At 34.9% G+C, this 25,352-nt stretch overlaps 1 long non-coding RNA gene across 1 annotated transcript in view; it reads right to left on the reverse strand.

Moving 5' to 3' along the window:
- LOC125776300 (uncharacterized) overlaps window positions 1–24,449 on the reverse strand; it is a 57,986-nt gene extending 33,537 nt beyond the window's left edge. Inside the window, exon 1 of the long non-coding RNA XR_007421618.1 lies at window positions 24,024–24,449. This is a non-coding gene — a long non-coding RNA (uncharacterized LOC125776300). The remainder of the gene's footprint in view (window positions 1–24,023) is intronic.
- Window positions 24,450–25,352: the final 903 nt, after the last annotated feature.

A 25,352-nucleotide genomic window follows, 5' to 3' on the forward strand; every position in this document is an offset into this window, starting at 1 on the left:
TTGCAGCATCCTCGGGTGAAAATTTACGATGCATGGACCGGCACAAATATATGTACATATGTACATAGTTGCACATTTTATTGGTAGAAACTTTACTAAGTGCATGTATGTATGTATAACTATAAAAGTCCAGTAAAATGTTCTATTTGCAAGCGCTCAAACATGATTTACTTTGTGAATTGAAAAAAAATATCTTTCAATTTTGCAGAAAATGAAAGTACTGGGTCACAATTAACTTGTTAACTTTTAAAACTAACACGGAATCTTATATTTCCAGTAGCAAATTCAAAAAACCAACTGATCAAATTTGACCCGGACTGGTCCATTTAAACCGCGCTTGCAAAGCGCATCGGTAAACATTTTTTCGTAGACTGGTACAACCGTTTTTATATTCATGCAAATTTTTATCTCCATATGACAATTAAGACGTGTTTGTAAGTCGATTTTTACCATGGAAAAAGAGAACTTGAGAGAGAGCTTGCTGGAAATTTTGTGTTTCCAATAAAATCTCGTTTACGAAATTATTTAAAATGTTAAAGAAGTGTTTTTAGGAGTCTACTTTTCACGACGGATTTGAGTTGCACAAAGAATTCAGTGAAGGTCGTGAAGTTATCGGAAACTTGCCATCCAACTCTGTTAATGACGACGTATGTATTTAGGAATATACTTAATCACGACCACAAGTATTTGAGTTCGATGAAGGAATTGATGTCATCAAAAACTTGTCTTATCTCATGCTAGTCGTCTATCCAACTCGGTTAATGACGATAACAATGAAAGTGTTAAATAAACAGTGCTTGAAAATCGTCGGGCTGGCATCAGAGAGATGGAAGAGTATCTCAACATCTCCATCGGATCGACTTAACACATTTGTGTTACAGCTTTGGTTACGAAGAGTCTTTATTGCTCAACCAGAGATGCTTGACAAAGTTGCTGAGGGTCCTGCATTCATCAGATACGTTATAAATAGTACAGTACGACTTTATGAATACATTTAACGTCGAAAACCGACAATGTAACGAATGGCGCTTCAAAAACCAAACTACTGCTCAATGTTGTCTTTTATGAACGTGGCGTGGTCAAACAATCAATAAGGATGAAACAGGGTTCCATAATTTCACTCCACTAGGAAATTCTGTCGGATGATTAGATGGAACGCGTTTTGGAGCAGTTTCATCATGTGTAAACAGGGCTCCATCCAGTCATCCGAGTGGAGTGTACACGACGAACTCACTCCAAAGCGTGGAAAAACGCAACAGTCAACAACCAAGGTTATGGCGTCTGTATTTTGGAATGCGTAGGGAATAATTTGTATTGACTAACTTTAAAAAGGATCATCAACAGTGACTATTACATACCAACGAAGTCGCCGAAAAACGGTCGCATTTGAAAAAAAAGAAAGTGCTGCTTCAGCAAGCCGTGTCTCAAGTCAGTGAAAACGATAACAAAAATCCATGAATTGCGCTTCAAATTGATTCCACATCCTCCACATATTCTCGAGATCTGACCCCAGTGACTATTTCCTGTTCTCAGATCTCAGAAGAATGCTCGACGAAAAGAAATGTACGTCCTATGAACAGGTGGTCGCCGATACTGAAGCTTATTTTGAAGCAAAAGACAAATCGTACTACAAAAATGGTTTCGAAAAGTTCGAGGGCCGCTATAGTCAGTGTATCACCCTTGAGGGAAACTATGTTGAATTAAAGATACGAATTTTTTCAAAAAAATGTGTTTTGCTATGGTAGGACGTGGACTTTTCAACTGACCTGTTATAAGAACATTTTTTTAATCATTGGCAAGCCCATATTATGAGATCATATTTGTATAGCAAAACATGAAAATGTGTCTTGTTTATTTCAATATATGTACATATATGCATTGTTTCTTTATATATTTTCTTTTTAGTAACGCAAAGCAACCTTCAAGTTTCAGTCGTCTTCATTCATTCACACATTGTCTGCAGTTTCATATTCTCAACATGACTATTCGACCAGTTGGTCCGAAATTGATAAAATTTTCATACTTCTGAACTGCTCACAAAGAGAAATCGTACTTTCCTGCAGGGAAGAAGGCTTGTGTTGCCTTACATACATATACGATATTTGCAAGTGCTTGTGTAATTAGTCTCACACAAAGACTGCTACTAAGAGAACAGCATATAAATATATGCTAAATAAAATAAAGTTTCTGAAGCTTTTAAAATTACTCATACATATATATGTATGTATATATGTAAGCTATGAATAACAAATCAACTTTTACCAAAAATACAAAGCGATTTTCAGTAATCCTGCTTGTGGCTTGCTCTTTCATGCTCTTATGTACTTGTAGTATAATATGTATATGACCTGTATATATATGTATGTGTACAAGAATAATTTGTGTTTGTGGGTTTTTAGTTCAAACCGGCTCGGTTAAGAGTGCAACGAAAACTAGGCAAAGCGTCTAAATGAAATCAAGTTTTTTCATTACTTTGGCATATTATTTTTTTTACCTTTTTGGCGCTGTAATACTTTAAACTTTTTTATAAAGCTAACAGAAAGAGAAAATTTCGTCTGCATACTAATTATGTGAGGTTTGGAACAATATTTTCGCCGCAAAGCAAGTAAGTTTTTTATTTTTAAACTTTAAGTCACAATTTTAATGTCTCACATAACTAGAAGTGTCCTGATATCTTTTGTGTTGGCTAAAATTCAAGTCTTCATGAAACTGTGTTTCTCTCAAGCAAATTCGAATCAATATTTTCTACGCGACTTCCAACAAATCGAGTGTAAAACCCGTTTGACTACTTGCTAGAACGAAAACTGTTTGTTACTGCCATGCAGCAAACAGCAAACTGCTATCACACCAATATTCGACACTTCCACTTGCCTAAGTTGCGTGCAACGAGTGCTTTGCTCCAGGCAACAATCTTTGTGCGAATAGTTTATGATTTGCTCAAGTCTGCTGTTAGCTGCAGTTCATCCATAACAATTTCCCAAACCCCATAGACATGCCGTTGTTTAAGCGAACTTTTCAAGCTCTGCGTTGCACATTTCTGTGGAAGTTGAAGTGCAGCACTTTTGTGCAGCATAGCACACTTTTCGGCAGAGAACAGCAAACGCATAGAGTGGCATGTAGAAGTGGCTGTGCAACTGCAATTTGCACTTGAAAAAGTTTTGCACTCCACCCAAACACCCCTCGGAACCTTTAGGTTGGCAGCCTTGCAGCATCGCCGCACATAACGATGAGAAATGCCAACTGGTTGTGCGTACTATCGAAAGTTTGGGCAATTAAAGGTATATGCCTACATGCAGCTATGTTATAGCGAAATGACTCTTTGCATTCTTTACCTCAACCAGCAACGGATGTGTATTTTGCACATTTGCATTGGTCCCATTGCATTGAATTTTACTCCTTTGTCGTTAAGGTTGCACTTGAATGTCTCAAAATTTGTTTCGAACTCATGAAAAAGTTCAAAATTCTTACGGCATATTTTGACTTTATATATATTTTTTAATTGTTTATGTTTCGAGTGTGCTTACTGAACTTTTAAATCTGCTTTTGAAGTAGGCACTCAAGCGAGACAGCGAGTGTTGACGTCTGGGAGTGGTCTCTCCATTTTGTATTTGCCATTTTTTCGAACATTGATCAATGCTTGAGGAATGAAAAGGTAGTATAGAAATCTATATTTTATTCTGCTCAACCAATTTGAAACCTTTCCATTGTCACTTAACCGAAAAATGAAATGAAACAATTTCCACTTGATCACAATTTGTAAAATTATTTCCATAATTAGTTTCGTGTTGCCCAAAAAATTCAGAGAAGCTTTGGTTGGAATAGATTGCGGACATGTAAGACTAACAGTCGCTGTCTCGCAATGATGATATACTCCATGTTGACTAGAACATAGACTGGGTATTGGAAAGAGCGCAAAATTTTCCGCACCACTCTCATCGAAAATATTTCAGAACTGTTTTCTACCGCTACAACAGCAACAACCGCTTCTAGAAATCGAAAAGACAGCAGCTGCACATCAAGAAGTAGCACATCATCATAGAGAAAGAGAGAGATAGAGGAATGTAGTCCAGACCATGGCATAATAGGTCCAGTTATCCTTTTCCAATCCATAAACTAACACTAAACTAATTATAGTTCTTTGGACTAGCACTCTCATGCACACTCTGTGCAATCACTTAGACAGGTTAATTCAGAATTCAGAAATTAAATTTTTGTATTCAATAAACAACATTAAAGTATGTTATTCGAAGCAATTCGCACGAAAAAATAATAAAGAAGTGCGGAAGAGCTAAGTTCGGGTATAACCGAACATTTCTTACTCTTGCAACTTGCAAGGATTAAAGCAAGGGAAGTACCTTCAGGTACATAAGGCTTGTTAGTTATATGGGATCCAAGGCGAGTTTCCACCCGATTTTATTCATTATAAGCACAAAGATACACCGTTATAAGAAAAATCACGCTCTCACAATTTTATAAAGATAACTCACATATTGGGCGATACATGCGGTATAAAGTCACCCGAAAGTTCGAAAATCTTTATATAAGGTATATGGGGGCTAAGGGTAGTATTCAAGTCATTTGTAGCACTCATACATATTACTATCAGAGAAGGACTCTCTCTGAATTTCAATTATACATATTTTCAGTCAAAAGTCAACCAAAGGCACCTAGGGACTTGAACAGTTTTGATTCGATTTGTGAAGTTTTTAGTCATAAGGCACATCACAAAGGCACTATTCGTGCTCGTGCAAAGTTTAATTCTGTTCTGGAAAGTGAAAGTTTCAAATGGAATTTCAAATTGTGTTATATGAGAAGTAGGCGTGGATGTAATCCGATTTTGCCAATTTTTCAAACTGTAATATAAAAATTTCAGAAGAATGTCACGTCCCAAATTTGGTTGAAATCGATAAGGCGGACCTTGAGATATGAGTTTTTCTCTAAAAGTGGGCGGTACCATTGTTTTTTCTGTATTAAATGGCAGCTCTTGAATCTTTTCAGGTTACTCTTGGTCTCTAATGTGGCAATTTTGTTTATTTACATACGAATTTTGCCAGAAATGGCCCTCATCAGGAACGTCGGATCTTCTTGGAGCTTTTCAAGAGCCCACAGAGGAAAACGTTGTTCAGGGTTCAGCCTTTCCACGATGAAATGCCAAACAATACTGAAAAAAAATAATGTCAAATAAAGGGCTATTAAAAAAAGTGCCTCTACTTGGATCACACGTTATCTTGACAAGCGATACGAAAACTATGAGTGAACAATAACAGACAAATCATTGGTTGAAAATTCAAGTTTCTCTGCGTATTTTCGAATTAGGGTTATGACACCCTTATTGCAATGTACATAGTCTGTATATGTATGTAAAATTTGAAAGTAAAGTAATACCTGAAAGTACAGAACTAGAGGCGACCGTTCTTCCAAATGTAATGTATTGAGGACATTACATATGCACCTCTAAACTATTTAGCACATCATTGCAACGCTCGTCCATAAAAGTTAATGTCGCTATGAGTCGTGTATGAGTATCATCACCATTCTGTGACGCATTGCAGTAACGTCTTATTACCCAACCGGTGGGTGCATTTCTAATGCCCATAAAACAGTAGCAATTGCAAGCGCAACAATAGTGCATAATAATGAGTGTTGCTTGGTCCCCAACAGTCGTGGCAGACAGTATGTACCGTCGTGTACTGGCCAAAAACAACAGCAACGCGCTCAACCGAATTGTTTGTTCAATAAAAGCAAAAACTAAACCTCTAGTCAGCCAAAACAAAGCTAAAGTAGCAACAAGAATACACAAACAATTAATTAAGCACAGTGGCAACACAAAAGCAAAATAAAGACAAACATTAACAATTGCAGTAAAAAACAGCAGAAGCAACAACAACACGTGTAGTAAATAAACAAAAGTGCACACATACAATTGTAGAGAGATATACTCGTAAAAATCCTCATTAAATAGTGAATACACGGTGTTGCCACAATTTTATGGCGCACCGCAGGCAACCAAAACATACCCGTTCTGAACAAGCATGTACTATACAGTGGGTTGTTTTCAGTAAAAAGCGAATAAATAAAACTACATTGCATAAGGTTAAGCGCATTTTAAAGTGCAAATTCATAGGTCAGTTTTATGGTCAAAACTTGTTTCAATAGAAAAACCATTGTAATTACTTTTTTGAAATTGTATATTTTTTTAGAAATTTGAGCTTCTCCGGTAACACGCTCCCATTATGGATTGTTAGTAACCCTAAGCATCTATAAAATCTGGAGTAATGCGAAACCATACTTAATTCTAGATTCTCAAGGCCAGCTATTTGAGAGTTTGGTGCGTATTTTCGGGTGACAGATGAAATCTGATCTTTATCTTCATCTCGAGTTTGATCGGTCATTTTTCATGACACATATGTGCTCTTATGGTTCGATCTGAAACAATTTTTCGGATATTGCGGTATTGCCTTGTAAAGTAATCCATGCCGAAGTTCGTGAAAAAATATTGTGAAATAAAAAGAACTTGATTTGGATCGTTCAGTTTATGCGGCAGCTATATTCATTTGTCCGAACAATTTCTTCGGAAATTAAACATTTTCCTTAAGCAATAATCTGTGCCAATTTCGTGAAGATATCTCTTCAAATAAAGCAGTTTTCCAAACAAATATATGACTTAGATCGTTCATGTCACGCAGCCATATGCCATAGTGGTCCAATATTGGAGACGTGGAAGCCAAGTCGCGCGTGCGACGACTGTTTGTTTGGTGGCAGGCGATATCTCGTCTTGCCCTCGTTCACAACAGATGCATTTGCTTTGCCTCCTTATCCAGTCTTGAGAAAGCAGAGCTAACTGTGTTGAGGCCAATGATATCAATATCATCGGCGTACGCCGGCAGATGTATGTACTCTTATAAAAGATTATGCCTTCTCGATTGAGCTCTGCAGCTCGAGTTATTCTCTCCAGAAGTAGATTGAAGAACTCGCACAATATGGAGTCGCCTTGTCTGAAACATCGTTTGTTATCGAACGGCTCAGAGAAGTACTTCCCGATCCTGACGGAGCTTTTTGTATTGCTCATACGTATTAGTTTGCGGGCACACGAAGTTCACATCCGAAACTGTTTTTTACTTTTCATAGTTCGCCTCCTCACTTTAGCTCGCCTTTGAACGGATGTTCTTTGGCTACCCGGAGTATACTTGATCTAAGACCGGAAGTCATAAGCTGCTTTTTCTATATGTAAAAGAATCATTTCTGGGACCTCCCAAATGAAATTCACTCAGAGAACTTTCATCACTTGCGTGCACTTCTACACACGATTTCATCGCCCACTTTTACATCCACAAAAAGTCTCTATTTGGTGTGTTCTTCAAAAATGAAGTCTTAATGTAATATTAAAGTCATTGGGGAAGCTTTAGAGCCATGATTAATGACTCGGCTGGAAATTGTTAGAGCCAGACGCGGGGATCCCTTGTTCGAAATCATTTTTAAAACATAATGACAAACCCTTACTTTTATAATAAAGCTAAAGCCTTGACCATAACATTAAATTATATGCGCTTTCTTCTTGAAATGTCTAAAAATATACCACTATATGTTCTTATAGGACCTCGGATGTTTTCTTTTGGGTATTACAGATTTCGTGCCAAATTTGATACACACTGCTCAGATTATAACAAAAACAGCAATGAACAAAAAATGCAGAAAGGTAAAGTGAATTTTACAAACGGTGTTGTTGTTTACATACTTTGCATTGTTTTTGTTATTGTTTACGGGTTAACGCTTTGTAATCGCCCAACTGGATTTAAGCTGCGCACTTTTCAGCAAAAACACAAGTCTCACCCACCAGTAACCAGTATGTTCGGAATAGTAGAATATATAATTATGTGTGTGTGTGTGTATCTATGTTTAATAGCTGTAGTTGCGACAGAGTCGTCAATGCTTAACTACTAGCGGCACAAAGCGGTAATTCGAGCGACACAACGCACCTGCCACCATTTGTTGCACACATAGCTCGGGCAGCGAACCAGAAAACGCGCACACACACATACCTACCTATATATGTACATATGTATGTGTGTTTAAAACAAACAAGCTAACAATGCTTCATTCGTCTAAGCGACATTAACGGAATGTCGCAAAATGGCAGCAACGGTAAATCACATTTCCATCATTTCCGGCTCCGGCCAGCAGAGCGCACGCTAACCGCGCTATAAAGGTGCCACAGTGGCATAACCCTAAAGCGAAGCAACGTTGAATTTATCATTTTGCAAAATGGATTGCGCGCAAAACCACACCTTTTTGCCCCGGATCGCTACACCCCCCACACTTCTATATGCCCGATTCTGGCTAAAAGCACATTCCACTTTGTTGCTTTGTTTTTGCATGCTTGACCCGAAACAACGCTGTCGAGCCGCTCGTCAGTCATTCGCCACCATACCGTTCACACGCCCATTCCACTTGCACTTGGCTGCGCTTCAGTCACTTTAACGAGCTGTCAACCAGCATAGCACATTAAAAATCTATAAAATGCCAAAGGCTATACGTGCATACAGCCATCCATACAAAACTTGCTCGTCTAACATTAGCCCACGGGTCGTTTAACAGTTTGCTAAATACTCTCTCTGTGTATGTGTGTCTATGTGGGTATGGGCAAAACAATTCACTGGAAAAATCAGTCAGTCAGCGAGTCACGATGATTTTTTGGAGATGTGGCACTCGACTTTTGATAGCTGGTTTCTTGTCACTTTGTATTTAGTTGCTAGGTATGGTATTCGTAGTCGTAGACTTAAAAGGTTTAACCTTTCACTTTTGTTGCAAAACACAACATTAGTATTTTAATTATTTATTTTAGTTTGTCATATATTATATACTTATATGTAATATACATTCGTTAATGTTCGTTTAGTAGGTATTACATTAAATGACAGTTTTTGAGTGCTCGTGTTAGTCATGGTCATACATTTTGTTTGACAAGTATGTTTTGTTTTCACGAATTTCATTCAACCGTTCAAGCAAAGATTATTAATAACTCTTGAAAAATGTTGTTTGGGAATGATTAGTAATTTTTTATTAAGGTGAGTATTTTCGTTATGAGATCTTTGAATATAATTTTCACTCAAATATTTTTATACTTAATTTGTTTGACGAAAAACTTCATGCAAAAAATTATAATTTTGTGAAAACTTCGTGTTAAAGGTAAGCTTTGTATATGGAGTACTTGCAAATATTGAAAATTGTGTTTAGTATACATTTTAAGTAAAGTAATTAGAGTAAAAATTTTAGAAATAAACTTTAAGGTTAGCGTTGTAATAGTTAAGAAAAGATCATTTAAGTTTAAGCACTTTGGCTTACTAATGATAATGTCGCACATAATATTCCTTCAAACAAAAAACTATAAAATTTAAATTAAAACTACGCTAAAATTAAAAGTAATAAAAAACAAGTAAGGAAGGGCTAAGTTCGGGTGTCACCGAACATTTTATACTCTCGCATGATAAAGTGATAATCGAGACTTCATTATCCGTCATTTACATATTTGTTTATTTTGGTTCCTAATGTATATATTGCATTATACAGAGAATCAGATGGAATTCAAAATAGCGTTATATCGGAAGAAGGCGTGGTTGTAAACCGATTTCGCCCATATTTCGTACATATCATCAAGGTGTTAAGAAAATATTATATACCAAATTTCATTGAGATCGGTTGAGTACTTCCTGAGATATGGTTTTTGGTCCATAAGTGGGCGACGCCACGCCCATTTTCAATTTTTAAAAAAAGCCTGGGTGCAGCTTCCTTCTGCCATTTTTTCCGTAAAATTTAGTGTTTCTGACGTTTTTTGTTAGTCGGTTAACGCACTTTTAGTGATTTTCAACATAACCTTTGTATGGGAGGTGTTCGTGGATTTTATCCGATTTCTTCCATTTTTGAACTGTATATGGAAATACCTGAAGGAAACGACTCTATAGAGTTTGGTTGACATAGCTATAGTAGTTTCCGAGATATGTACAAAAACCTTAGTAGGGGGCGGGGCCACGCCCACTTTTCCAAAAAAATTAGATTAAAATATGCCCCTCCCTAATGCGATGGTTTGTGCCAAATTTCACTTTAATATCTTTATTTATGGCTTAGTTATGACACTTTATAGGTTTTCGGTTTCCGCCATTTTGTGGGCGTGGCAGTGGGTCGATTTTGCCCATCTTCGAACTTAACCTTCTTATGGAGCCAAGAAATACGTGTACCAAGTTTCATCATGATATCTCAATTTTTACTCAAGTTACAGCTTGCACGGACAGACGGACGGACGGACGGACAGACGGACGGACGGACAGACAGACATCCGGATTTCAACTCTACTCCTCACCCTGATCACTTTGGTATATATAACCCTATATCTGACTCTTTTAGTTTTAGGACTTACAAACAACCGTTATGTGAACAAAACTATAATACTCTCTTTAGCAACTTTGTTGCGAGAGTATAAAAATAGTATTCCAAAATCATTTATGCTCAAAACCGGATTGAAAAATCAGAAATAATGTTTTTTATATGAACAAGTGAGGAAGAGCTAAGTTCAACCGAACACTTTATACTCTTGCAACTTGCCGAATCCAAAGCCAGGGAAACACCGTAAGATGTAAAACGTCAATCAGAGGGTCGTAATCTAAGCAATTTTATATACACATGTGCGGAATATAACTTATACCGACATGTTCGGCATAAGATTTTTCAGAAAAACGAAAACGATTATACGTAGCATATAGGAGTTGGAATAGTATTGACCCGATTTTATCTATTAACTGTTATCATTCCACATATGAAGTAAAAAATATTACGTGTGTTTCATTAAGGTACCTCACATTCAATCCTCAATAATATGGAGCAAAGTCAGCCGGATGTTCGAAATTCCTGGTAATATGGGGGCTGGGTCAATTGTATCTATTTTAGGCACAAAGATAAAAAGTTATGAGAAATAAATGTTCTGTAATTTTCGTTGAGATAACTCAAATATTGGCCGACATATCCAGCATAATGTCTCATAGAAGTTCGAAAATCTTTATATTGAGTGTTTGGAGGCTCAGGGAACTATTGACCCGATTCCATTCCCATTTTTGATACATATGATTATTATTACCAGGAAAGGTTTCTCTCTGAATTTCAATTATATATCTCACCCGATTTTAGACTGGGGTCCACATATTCGGTACATAGCTGCTTGAACAGTTTTGGACCGATTTACGTAATTTTAAGCCATAAAGTGACACACCTCAAAGCACTATTTGTGTAAAGTTTTATCAGATATTATATATTAACTCGTTCTTTATTTGTGTGTTGGTAAATGAAAGTTTGAAATGGAATTTAAAATTGTGTTAATGTTAATGTAACGTCTCTGACGTATTTAGTTATTAATTTATCGTGCTTTTTGTAGTTTTTAACAGTACGGTTATATGGGGAGTGAGCAAAGTTATAATCCGATTTCTTCCATTTTTACACTATTGGTAACAGTTCTTATGAGAATTATCCGAAGCGAATTTGGTCTAGGAGATATTTATATTAAACCTAGATATTACCAGGCGGGGCCATGCACACTATTTCAAAGTACTTATATGCCGAATTACAGTTCTACTTGTACAAGGTGTGTGATCACCGAAAATTCCATCGAAACTGCGCGTGAATTCATAAAAAATCAGCCGAAATTTTCCTTGAAATTCATGAAAATAGAATTGAACATCTCCAAAACATCGATTTATCGCATTTTGGCCGAACATTTGGGCTTACGAAAGGTGTGTGCACGGTTTGTTCCGCAAAAATTGACTAACGATCAAAAATTGCTAAGAATCCAACATTCGAAGGACGATTATTTGGCCAAAACTCTCATTTTAACCATTAACCACTCCCCGTATTCACCTGATATGGTACCGTGTGACTTCTTCCTTTTCGGAAAAATGCATTTGCCCATGAAAGGAAAGCGTTATGCAGACGTAGTTAGAGGCCATTCAAAAGGCTTGCGCCGGCATCCTGGCGACCATACCGGCCAATGAGCTAAAACACTCGTTCGACAGGCTTTTGGACCGTGCAAAAAGCTGTATTGAAGCAGAAGGAGACTATTTTTATAAAATTTTTAATAAAATAAATTGATTTTGCCGAAAAAGCCATTTGTTCTGTTGTTTTAAGTCCTGTTTACTTTAGAACGCACCTTGTATATCTTATTTTGGTGCTTAGTTGTGACACTTTACAGGTTTTTCTTTAATGGTGTTTTATAGGCATGGCAGTGGTCCTATTACGCCCATCTACGAACTCCGCTTTATTTTGTAGCCAAGGAACATACATATATATTCCTTCTTTATCCCTTTCCTTCCGGCTCTTTGATTTGAAAAATGTTTTTTTTTTATTTATTAGAGGCTTTCAAAAATGTTCCATCACGTACAGCTATTTTTGTCATTTTAGTTAATGGTGGTGATTTAACCCCTTTACTAAATACAGAAAATCCTACATGCTACGAAGTTTTTAACATCAATTTCGGTATTAGCAACCATTAGCCAGAAACAAGCTTTAACATCACAGTCGAAAATAACAGTAAACTAGTGTTACAGTTAAGAATAGTTTCCAAATCGTTACTACTTTTGACTAACTAATCGATTAATCAAAAGCATAATACATAAATGTAATGGTTTAGCATTAATTGGTTTTATTTGCAATAAACTGTATTTTGTTTATTTAATTTTATTTAAAATCTCTCCTTTTATTTAGAAAATAAATAAAGCGATTGTGAAACAATAATAATTGCCACAGATTGGTTGAACACCTATAAACCGAAGTCATTGAGGCCAAATAGCGTGGGGGCAACTGGATACACATGCATGTTCATACGAATGTTTGTACCACCATATAGATGCGATATTCAAAGCAATATAAAAATGTTCTCAATTAAATAAAATATTGTGTAAACAATAATTCAACGTATGAACATAAATTCCTGTGAATTTTTGAGGCATTTCAAAGTCATGCAATTAATTGCGCAAATATTATTTCTACACTAATATTTCTACATTTTTGTATATACTTACATACTCGTAAATATATGTATGTATATGTTTTCAAACAGATAAAAGCATGCACTCTGGATATTTCTAAACATTTTTAGTAAGAAATTATTAAAAAAAAACTAATTTTATTTTAGTGTATTGAAAGACGAAACAAGAAAAAACACTTACGTCGGCTGCACTGATTATACCTTCATAGGTGAATTTCGTTTAGCTTAAAAGGCTATAAAAAGATTTATATGTATCTTGATTTTCATCGATCTGTTAGTATGGTAATAATACAATACAATTTATACAATAGATACAATTTTTTCTAACTGATAATTAGAAAACATAGATAACCTTTGAGCGGTGGACCTTCCCGTTACAATTATGAGCTCACACTTGGAGAGCCTTTCCTAAAGATGTCTATCAACCAATTTTTCAGATCGAAAACCAATCAAAACAAGAAAAACGTCAACTTCGGCTGCCCTGAAGCTGAGCCTGTGAAGGGTATAACAGGTTCATTTCTTTTAGTAACTATGTGTTCAGTTTGTATGGAAGCTATGTATATGCTAAACTAATCCGATCTGAACAATTTTTCGGAGATTATGTCTTAATCTTATCTTAAGCAGTAATCCATGTCAAATTTCGTGAAAATACCACATCAAATGCGAAAGTTTTCCATACAAGCCCTTGAATTCGATCGTTCGGCTTATATGGCAGCTATATGCTATAGTTAACCGATCTGAATAATTTCTTCGTATATTACATTACTATCGTAGAAAATAACCTATGCCAACTTTTGTGAAGATACATTGTTAAATGTGAAAGTTTTCCATACAAGAACTTGATTCTGACCGTTCAGTTTATATGGCAGCTATGTACATATATGTTATAGTGGTCCGATATCGACAGTTCCGACAAATGAGCAGCTTCTTGAAGAGAAAATGACGTGTACGAAACGATATCTTAAAAACTGAGGGACTAGTCCGTATACATATGTATATACCGACGGACATGGCTAAATCGACTCAGCTCAACATACTGATCATTTATATATGTACATACTTTATAAGGTCTCCGACGCTTCCTCCTGGATGTTACAAACTTCGTGGCAAACTTAATATACCCTGTTCAGGGTATAAAAAAAACATTATATTTTTTTTACCCGGCCTAAGTAATACACATATGTATTACATATACATACATATGTGTGTAAGTACGTGTGTATTACAATTTTCCCACGTCAATCGCAGCATGCACGGCATAAAACCACACGTGCGCAGCTGCTTTCTAATCACACAATTGTAATCACTTGAACACACCGCACACTTAAAACCACAACACCGAGAATACCCGCACGCATTAAAATAAACATTCACACCCCGAACAACCCGCAATGATACAAAGCTTCTGTATATTTACAATGTGCATTTCCAGAGCATTTAGCCTTAAAAGCATTTACATAAGTGTGTGTGTAATGTATGGCTGTTGTAGGTGTGGATGCCTTTTGACATCGTCAGCACATGCTTAAACGTCTGTAACTGCGCAATCATCACCAGTCTCAAAGGCAGTGTTTGCGATATACAAACACAAATACAAATGCCAAACAAACACATGCACGCGGTTAAGCTTTACACTTCATTTAACTAATATTGAGACCCTTCGGTTGCCACTTGCTTTAACCCGGTGAGGAGGATTTGTAAACGCGTGCCAAGACTTCATAAATAAATAAATATCAATAAAAATTAATCTTAATCTTGGCCTCTTGTCACTAATGTTGTTAAAATGTCAGCAACTAGAATGGGAGGAGCTCAATTATGTGGAAATTCTCAAGCGAACAGAAGCAAGTTTTATCGAGTTGTAGCTAATTGTTAGCGTTAGTGTGGATTATATACGCTCGTAGGTTTGAGGTAAAGATGAACTGTAAAGTGATGTACATAATATATGTGTATAAGATCGAACAACTTAGATGTCTAAATTCTGGAAAGTACAGAATTTTAAGAATATATAGCAACACTAAGCAGAATGATCCAAACCAGTTTTCGGTCCAGACAATAAAAGAAGAAGACTGTCGGATTTAACATCGCTGGACTATTATTTGTGGTACTATGTGTGTAGTCCGACAAGGTTTGTCAGAAGTTGAGGCTCCCAGCTGAGTTTTATCTAGCCAACCGCGGGATTTTCGTTTATTCGAACGACATAACATAGCCAGCATAGCCGCTGTCTTTTAATTTCCTGAACTGTCGTACATATATCTCGACCAGGTCATCGTTTCATCGAATGCGTTATCGCCGTTGCCAATGCGCAAAGGATCATAAATCTTCCGCAGAACCTTTCTCTCGAAAACTCGTAACGTCGATTCATTAGTTGTTGTCATCGTCCATGCCTCTGCAGCATATAGCAGGACGCAAATATAGAGTGATTTCTAGAGTTTGGTCTTTGTTCGTCGAGAGAAGACTTTACTTCTCTATTGTCTTGGATTTTGAGGCTGACGTTATTGTTGGTGTTAATACGGGTTCCAAGATAGACGAAATTATCTACTACTTCGAAGTTATGACTGTCAACGTAAATTACATTCATTAAATTACATACATGCGCTTTAATTCTTCATGAATATCACATGTCTGAAAAACAGCCATTACTAGTTACAAACATCCAATCCAGGAAAAACATTAGTCCGAGTCAAATTTGATCTTAAGTAGCACCGACAAACATATGTATGTACACCATGTACGTTCAATTAAACGATTATACGTAACATTAAATTTTTTACAGACAATCTAACCTAAGTGCTAAATTATGCTTGTCAATAGCTTTGTGGTGAAATGTCACTCCATAGATAGACAGTTTGTCGACATCCAAATTTATTTTCTTCATTAAGCGAGAAAACGTGTACGTTGAATTTTAATTTTTACGGATCTTTCATCAGGTAATGTGACGAAACGAAACCGCGAATGAGATAATACAAAAAGCTTTCCAAACCGGACCAAAGGATCGTAAACTTTTAGTAAGATGTATGCAAGTATGTATGTAGAGATAATCAAAATGCCATGAGCGAGTTGTTACTCATTTTTCGATGCAATGTTTGCCAAATTTTAGTCAAGAAAAACTATCTTCAAATATTTTGTTTTATTTTTCTTAATTAGGCATGCCTTATAAAAGCTTTGGCAAAGAATTTAACTTTTTTTAGAGTTAAGAAAATATTATCGCTAATCTAGTAACAAAATAAATAATAAAATATATACATACATATATAAGTATGTATATACATAAGTATAATTTATAAGGGAAAAAACAAATTGACACCAAAAATAGGCAAAAATATTTGTGCCGCTTGGCCAAAAACGGTTTTTCTCAGCTTCACAGTGGAGACCAGCTGACTTAAATGGTCATTATGGGAAAGCGAGGTATTCATAAATTATGGCTTATTATTATTTTTTTTTATTATGGCTCATTATTAAGTTATTTTTAACTTTTTCACAACTCCACAGCAAATTCAAATTTATTTAAATTTAAAGTGAGCAACTTTTTTAATTCAATTAGCTGATGGTCGGTACGCTCTAACCCAAATCTCTATTCACAACAGCACTCTTATTTTCATTATTAGATTTCAAACAAACACATCTACAGAGTTCACACCAAATCAGCGCTGCATTTACTAATAACGAATAAACCGCATTGCACAATCATTGCATCAGAACTATTGTTTAGCGTTTTTCCTAAAAAAAAAAAAAAATAAATAAATAAATACTAAGCTGCGCGGCTTCTCTTCTTGTGTTATTGATGAAATAAATGAATTCCAAACATTGCACGGTTCTACGCTTGATCGCATCCATGCGCACTGCACCCCAGACTAGCGGACTGCACTCGGTTCCACAGTTTAAATTACCATTCAAAGTTACGCTTCAATGAATTGCACTTATTTGGGCTTACAAAGCGTGTACGAAGTGTAAAAAACACGCCGACCGAGAACGGGCAAATGAGTTTACGAGATTCATGTGGCGCGTTGCAAATACACTTCTAAATACATATGTACATATCTGTAGTAAGAAGTAAACATATTCACAAGTCTTCGCGCTGTTTATTGTTTGTCAATTGAGGCGGACAGTGGCTCGTCATTACTCTAATGAAGAGTCCATCAACGATATGGGCTGGCGGCAAGACAAGGCGGAAAGGCAAGTCAGCTGATTGACAGACAGACAAATAAACAACAAATGGCAAGTGAATGCCTGTCACTTGATTAGCGGAATTATTACTATTTTTTCCACTCTTTTCACTTATTTCCTCACTTTATTTATGAATTGATTCTTTGTATTTCATTGGTGATTGAGTAGTGATGAGTTTGGTATTAACGCAAATTGTAATAGATCTGTATGGCCACTAGTTGAAATACCTGCGATCCCACGTCACACATACGTTGAGGAGCTATAAACAACTTTGTAGGTTGTTCAATTATAAACTACGATATAATTACACACATACGGTTCTATATGTACATTTAGTTCATTATGACGGATGTTACTGTCGACTTAATTCCACGTTTCCGATAGTCAAATTCTAATCAAATCATAAGCCTGACTCAAAAAATAATGACTGAAAAAGAAATTATATACTGTTTACTCTTGATTCTCTTATTCTTTCTCCATTGTATTCTTACCATCCGAAATATATTAATATATCTGTACCGTCCAAATACAGCCAAACTCTGGCGGCTCCTTCTCTGCCCATATAACGAGAGGGAGCTATAGGTGGGTAGAGTCCTTTGGAGGAGAGGGGCAGTGAGGAGCTCTCTATCAATGCCAGCTTCACACTTACCCAGATAGCAGAGCAGTGATTTTAGCCTCGCACTCGTTTACAGTGCGTAAATGAAGTCACTATCAATAGCGTCGAGTGTCTTCGTGATAAGATTGGTATGGGTGTGCGGCCATAGCGGAATCGCAGGAAATTGTAAAGCTAATGAGCTGGCAAGAAAGTAGATATCGTAGCTGCGTTGCGATGGAAACAACTCAGCACTTACTTTTTGCCTGTCCGGCGTTTGGGAGGACAATACTTAAACACTTGGGAGCGTATACCTTCAGACATCCCACTGTATTGGCGTTAGTTGAATTTAAGCGCTTATGCAAATTTGTATTGGCTACTAAGCGTTTTGATGATCTACGAGTTCGAACACAGGATTTCTTCTTTTCTATGGCTTCACAAAGGACTACATAGTCCATGTGCAATTTTTGATCAAGAGAGGTGTATACGAAACGAATTTCTTGTATTTACGTTATTGTTGTTTTTTTGTAATTATAACCTTACTAAATACTTAAAAGTTTACAAAAATACTTATGTACGTATATATTTTTCAAAAATTAAATCAAATGCTAAAGCTCTATGCGCGAATCGAACATTACAAATGGTATACATACATATGTATACAAATACATATATCCCACGCATGTTGGAAGAAATTAAAGAAGAATATTTCCAAATCTCGAATCACGCTAAAACGCAATTATAAACTAGCAGTTAAGTACTTAGCTGGTAATCAGAAACAAATTTGCTAGCAAACAAACTGCGTAAACAGCAGCGTATTGATAATGAATCATGGAAATGAAAATCAAGAAGCAACTACAAATTATATCCATTAAATAATCAAACACCTTGTCCCTATGATCGCTAATATTTTCAAGCCATTTACATAACTATAAAGATAAATAAAAATTCATGCAGCTGCGAAGAAGTAAGTCTTACAGGTTCCACAAAAAAACATCAGATTTTCTTTACCAAACCACGAGCATATCTAAAGACAAACTGAAATACATACAAGCGGCTCCTATCATTGGATCCATCGATATGATATGATAATTTTTGTATTATTATGCACATATCACTGTAGCGTGCATTAAATGTGCACAAGGCATAGAGTATGGTATATGACAGGGTTACTGATTATGATGGTCATAATCAGCTTAAACCAGCTCAATTATTACATACAAATTCAGCCGACAAAATTTAGGGGGTTAGAGACACAATTGTGAATTTAAAAAAATCGGTACTAACAGAATCGGTGAGGAAAATTTCTCCGAAGTGACTAGATCGAGCGATTTAAAACTTCAACACACGCTTTTAAGATATAGCTAATTGTCAGGTAATGATCGAAGAATTAAAATTCTTGATAATAATTTAAGCATCTATTAAAAGTTAATTTCACTGGTCATTCGATCTTTATATGTATGTAATTATTTATTGAAACAATACATTGCATATAATTTTAGGCGAGAAAATCTTCCTCATTGTCAGACAACTTTTTTTGGGGGTCCTACTAGAGATTTTGATGATACTTTGAGGTAAAGTGTTTATGATTTCAAAATTAAGAAATACTTCTCCTTCTAGAAGAAGTAGCATTTCTAAAATATCACATTTCTCTTTTTGTCTTTAAACAAATCAGCCCTGAAATATCAATTTCTATACATGCATTTACACTTTCTTTAATAATATAATGTTGCATTTTTCCAACACGCCACTGTACATGCAATATTCACACCAGAGCCGCTACTTTACAATTAACATTTGCATAAAACCATAATAACGTATATATGTAGTATACATATGTATGAATTGTGTTATGGATAATAGAAATTAATTGTCAAGTTGACAGCTTGATTGCCAATCAAAATGTGGTGATACAAGTGTAAGCCGCAAACAAATGTAGGCACACAAAAACACCATACATACACACATATAATGTACGTATGTACATACATATGATTATATGTACATATGTTTTAATTATTTCTATATTCGTACAATGAAAAATTGCCATTTGATTGCCAGTGGACGCGTACTAAATTTATGGCTTCATTAAGGGGCACACCTACTGTAAAATTAAGAAAATTCCAAAATTTTTTTCTTGCATATATTGATTGTCTATACTTTAACAAATCTTGTATTAAAATTCTAAATAAATATTTCAAATATTTTTCGAGTTACAGCCTTTTAAAGGGTTTAAGTGTAGCCAATGTAGGAATTTATCTTTAAACGCATTTTACTCGAAGCAGCATTTTTCAAATTTGCTACAGCGATTATTGGACAAATTATCTAATCACTATCAACTTTTTTTGCATATTCTGTATATTTATCGTGCAATGACCAAAAAATTTTTTGAGCTGATCAAATATCGAATTTTTACAGACCACGATCAAAAGATCAAAATGTTGTGTAAAATGCATCTATTGTTTAAGGGGTTACACACAGTTAGAATTTTCAAAAAATAGATTAATTTTATTTTCTTAATGTACATATATTTAAGAATACACACTAAAAATTTCATATCATTTTGGTGAATATTTACGAAGTTACACTCAAATTTGAAAAAGCGTTTCAGAGCGCTTGGAAGTACAAGGCCAAACTTTAAATGCTTTTATCCCGAATTAGTCTCAAATTTTAGCACAAGCTTCTCAAATATATTTTTTAGTACTTAATCGAAGATTTTTTCTCACCGATAAATATTTTTTTATATACAATTTAAGGTTACATTAGTGATAAATCGTTTTTTTTTTTATTTGGTCAAAATTTTTATTTTGCATATTTCTTCGATTAAATACTAGATTTAATATTACTTTAACGAAATATGTTTGGATTTTTAATTTCAGTAGATCCAGTTCAGAGATATATAGTGGTCACCGCAAAACGTCTTTTTTGAGAGAAGCTCCAGGAGATCAGCTGTAGTTCCTTTCCAAATATTTTTACTAATACTAAGTCTTAAAATATAGTTAAAATGTCATACCATAATATGTGCATAAATTTTTGGATCAATAAATTTAAAAGTTTTCTCAGAAAAAAATTCTGGAAAATTCATTTTCTCTTCAAGAAGCTGCTCATTTGTCGGAACAAATGCCATACAAACTGAACGATCGAAATCAAGTTCTTGTATGGCAAACTTTCACATTTTACAATGTATCTTCGCAAAAGTTGGCATAGGTTATTTTCTAAGATAATAATGTATTATCCGAAGAAATTGTTCAGATCGGTTAACTATAGCATATAGCTGCCATATAAACCGAACGCGAACGATCGGATTCAAGGGCTTGTATGGAAAACTTTCGCATTTGATGTGGTATCTTCACGAAATTTGACATGGATTACTGCTTAAGATAAGATTAAGATATAATCTCTGAAAAATTGTTCAGATCGGATTAGTATAGCATGTAGCTTCCATTCAGACTGAACCTATGAACCTACGAAGGGTATATTAGCTCCGAAGCAGCCGAAGTTAACGCGTTTTCTTGTTTTTTTTAGATTTTATTCACAAAGTTGGTTAGAATCATTGCGGCTGTTGAAGACCTTTTCTTTGACGCCATTATTATATTATTTTATTGTTAAATTTTTCTTCAAACGTTTTACTGCGTGTTCTCTAAACGTCTATAAATGTAACCTTAACATTTTAAAGCAATTGACCTAGTTTTTTTTTTTTTTTTTTAATTTTAATTCCGAAAATAGCCTGTTTTAGACTGTGGCACAAGGAATGCCCCTTAAATCATATGTTAGAGAAACATATCGTTACCCAAAAAGCAAAATAACGTAACATTACTTTTCATACCTTTACAGGCGAAAGAAAAACGATATTTAGAAAACACTATATTGAAACAAAATTTGAGTTTTGCTTATAAAATGGTTATATATTGGTTATAAAATGGTGATATATTGGTTATATCTGACAGCGGACGCTGAAAATTTTATGCTACATATATGTCATATGAAGTAATTTATGATGTTATGTTATTTTGCAATTTAGTTGATGATATGTATGTATTTATGTGCATACAAGAGTCTAAACAGCAATGAAAATTTTAAGTATGTGAAGAAGATCTGTTGACGCCTCACAATTGTAGCAAGCTAGACTGTGATAAAGTGCAGATTACTTAACATATGGCACTTGAAATTTTAAATACGCGCCACATATCCAATTACACATAAACATATGTACATAAATGTGTATGTATACGAGTGTGGCTACTAAAGAAGCATAAAAGTGCGCAAACACCCATAAAAACATTTGTACGCATTTATAATTGCTCGTTGTGTCTGTCTAAAACTCACTCATAATTTACAATTTTATAATTTACAATTAGTTGATTCGTGACCGCTTCATATGCATTAAGCTGAGCTCGCAGAGCAACACCCGGCACTAGCGCTAAATGAAGTCCTAAGCGAGTCATAAAGAAATACAAAAAAATTCGACTTTGTGACCAAGCGGACACTTGATGGCTTTTTTCGCCATAATCGTAATTTATAAACTAATAGTAGACACATGTTACTACAAAATAAACACATATGTGCGCATGAGTATGTGTATGTGTGGCATACGGACAATTGCCGCCCGCACTATTTATTCTCTAACGTCCGTTGGCGGTTTGAGTGCGCTTTTATTGTAACACAATTATTTTTCGTTGTTGTTGTAGTTTCTATTTTTCAATTTCCATTCAATTGTTATTACTACTGCTGTGTAATATTATGGTAATTTGTGTCGAAAAGCTTCAGGCGCTAAACATATGATTTATGTGGCATGTACACTTGTCTAGCAATATGGAAGCATGTTTGTGTGTAAGCGCAAATTTATGCAGGCGTTGAAGTCATTCACGAGAATAACCAAGAAGTAGTGAAAATAACCACATTTGAATAACATACTAAGTATGTACATATAAGCGAACTATATGTGGAAATGGCAATTAATTGTTTTATGATTATCGGGTTTCGCCTTCTACAATGTGTTGCTTCATAAGTTGAAAATTGCATAAATCAAAGTATAATAATTCATTGTCTTTTTAAGTCAAGGCGCTTAGATAGTGAAGACAGTTGGAATTTCATAATTTATGACGGTATTCAGTTTACGCCAATGTTTTACAATTTGTTTAGCTCTATGACGATTAAGAGTGGGGTCAGAGAAATGAAAGTAATAATTTAGAGATTTTCAATTATTGAAATGTTAATTTATCTATTAACTTCTGGTTGAAGCTGGGCGCTTGTTGTACAATCAGCGCTATGTGAAAATATGTCTTAGTAAATATAAAGTCTCGATATATTAATTGATTTGTATACTGGAATTTGAAAGTTTCAAATGGAATTTAAACTTGTCTTATATGAGAAGTAGGCGTGGCTGTAGTGTGATTTCGCCCATATTCACACTGTAACATAAGACTGCCAGAAAAATATCACGAACCAAATTTTGTTGAAATCAATCAGGCGGGTCTCGAGATATGTGATTTCACCTAAAAGTGGGTAGTGCCTTGCTCATCGTTCAATTTTGATCTCGGCTCCATTAAAGGCTTCTTATATCATTTTGGGGGTAAAATTTACTATATTAGTTATCAATTTGTCGCGCTTTTTGTATTTTTAACAGTACGTTTATATGGGGAGTCAGCGGGGTTATCTTCCGATTTAATTTTCACACTGTCGATAGAAGTTTCTGTAATATTTGCATTAGGCGAATTTGGGTTTTTAGTTTTAGTGATTTAGGAGATATGTACATTAAAATGTACATGAAACTTATTATAGGGCGAGACCACGACCACTTTTTCTAATTTTTTTACCCCAGATGTCCCTTGCTACCGGAATCCCCTGTCCTTTGGTGCTTAGTTATGGCACCTTACAGGTTTTCGGTTAATGACGTTTTGTGGTCATGGCAGTAGTCCGATTACGTCCACCAACAAGATTGTGCTTTCAAGTTTCGTCAAGATATCGCAATTTTTACTCAAAACACTGCTTGCGTGAATGGATGAACGGACGAACGCTTGTTGACTTGACATGTCCGTATGTGAATGTAGATCTTGAAATATAAAAACTTGTTTTACGACCATTTTCATCCAAACAAATATACCTACATACATAAATAAAAATAAAACTGAAGGGACAACCTATAGGAGTTACTATCTCATATGTATATAATGATACCGACTCTATTAGTACTATATTATAATAATGAAAATTTTTGTTATAAAGTCTTAAAATTTAAAAACTTACTTTATTTGAGATAACTTAATCGAAGTCTCATATATATATATATATATATATATTATATATGTATGTACCTGCAAAATAAATAATATTTATTAAATGTATATTTTTGTATAAAAAAAATTGTGAAAATAATAAAAAAATTAATGCAAAAATATAGATTATAAAATATCTTTAAAGGGCACACCTAATGTGGCAGCCAAAAAAAAAAGGTTTGTGATAATTAAAAAAACGAAAAATAATTTTGTCTCAATTGTTTTAAATGAAGGTATATTTATACATATTTTTGGAAGAAAACACAGTAAAATTCTTAAAGAAAAAAATTAAATATTTGTCGAGTTATACGCGATCCCCAACAGCGCTAAAACAAGATCCTCTACTACTGCAGTGATTCAAAACGCCTGGTTATCGCCCGTATTGATTAATTATTTTTTATAATATATTGACAATGTTATGACAAAATTTATGTAAAAAAATGAGAAACTTTTTTCATGATTCTAATAGATTTCAGATAATCCAAACATGAAAAATCATGCCCGCCAGTGAAAAAACGCATCTCATTCACCCAGCCATTTCTCCGACAGATGTCATCAAAAAATGCCGAAAAAATTTATTTATGTATACACTCCACGATATACCTCATGATATGTGAAAAAGTCTATTGTAAAACAAACATTTCTATTAAAAAAAATTTCAAAAAACAGGCCAGATAACCCTACTGACCCCTTAAAGCATACATTTAGTACAATTAACTAATATGTGAATAAAATACATACATTTTTATGCAAAAAATGGTATTTCTACAAATAAAAATTGAAGCCGAGCGAATATTTAGATATGTAAGAAAGTCATACTCATTCCAACTCTCTACTTTCCTTCTAATCTAGCTCAAAAACACATTGCACATTTCGACAAAGTGGTCAATGCATGCAACAGGAATACACACACCTGCTCACACATTAAATGGAAAATCCTTTTTCAATCTCCTTTCACACATGAACTGCAAATAATGCTTTTGGCATATTGACACACCATGGTATTTCTACGAATCGAATGCCGATCAAAAAATGCACGCACACACGTTATTGTGCACCTTGTAGTTGCAAATTATCCAGAATACCCAAGGTACTCAATGAAATTGAACGAACAAAAGCAGTAAAAGTGTACAAGCAGATTTGCCAAACAAAGGACTTGGTATGGCTGAAGTGCAGGATGCAAATCCTTAACATATGTGTAATTGTAGCTCGGAGATTGTTTGAAGTAGCGCAGTAGCCAATACAAAATGAACACTGAAAGAGTTGCAAATCTTTATGACTTCGCTTTAGCGTTTAAAAT

This window comes from Bactrocera dorsalis, chromosome 2 (assembly GCF_023373825.1).
Source record: "Bactrocera dorsalis isolate Fly_Bdor chromosome 2, ASM2337382v1, whole genome shotgun sequence".
Lineage (NCBI taxonomy): Eukaryota > Metazoa > Arthropoda > Insecta > Diptera > Tephritidae > Bactrocera > Bactrocera dorsalis.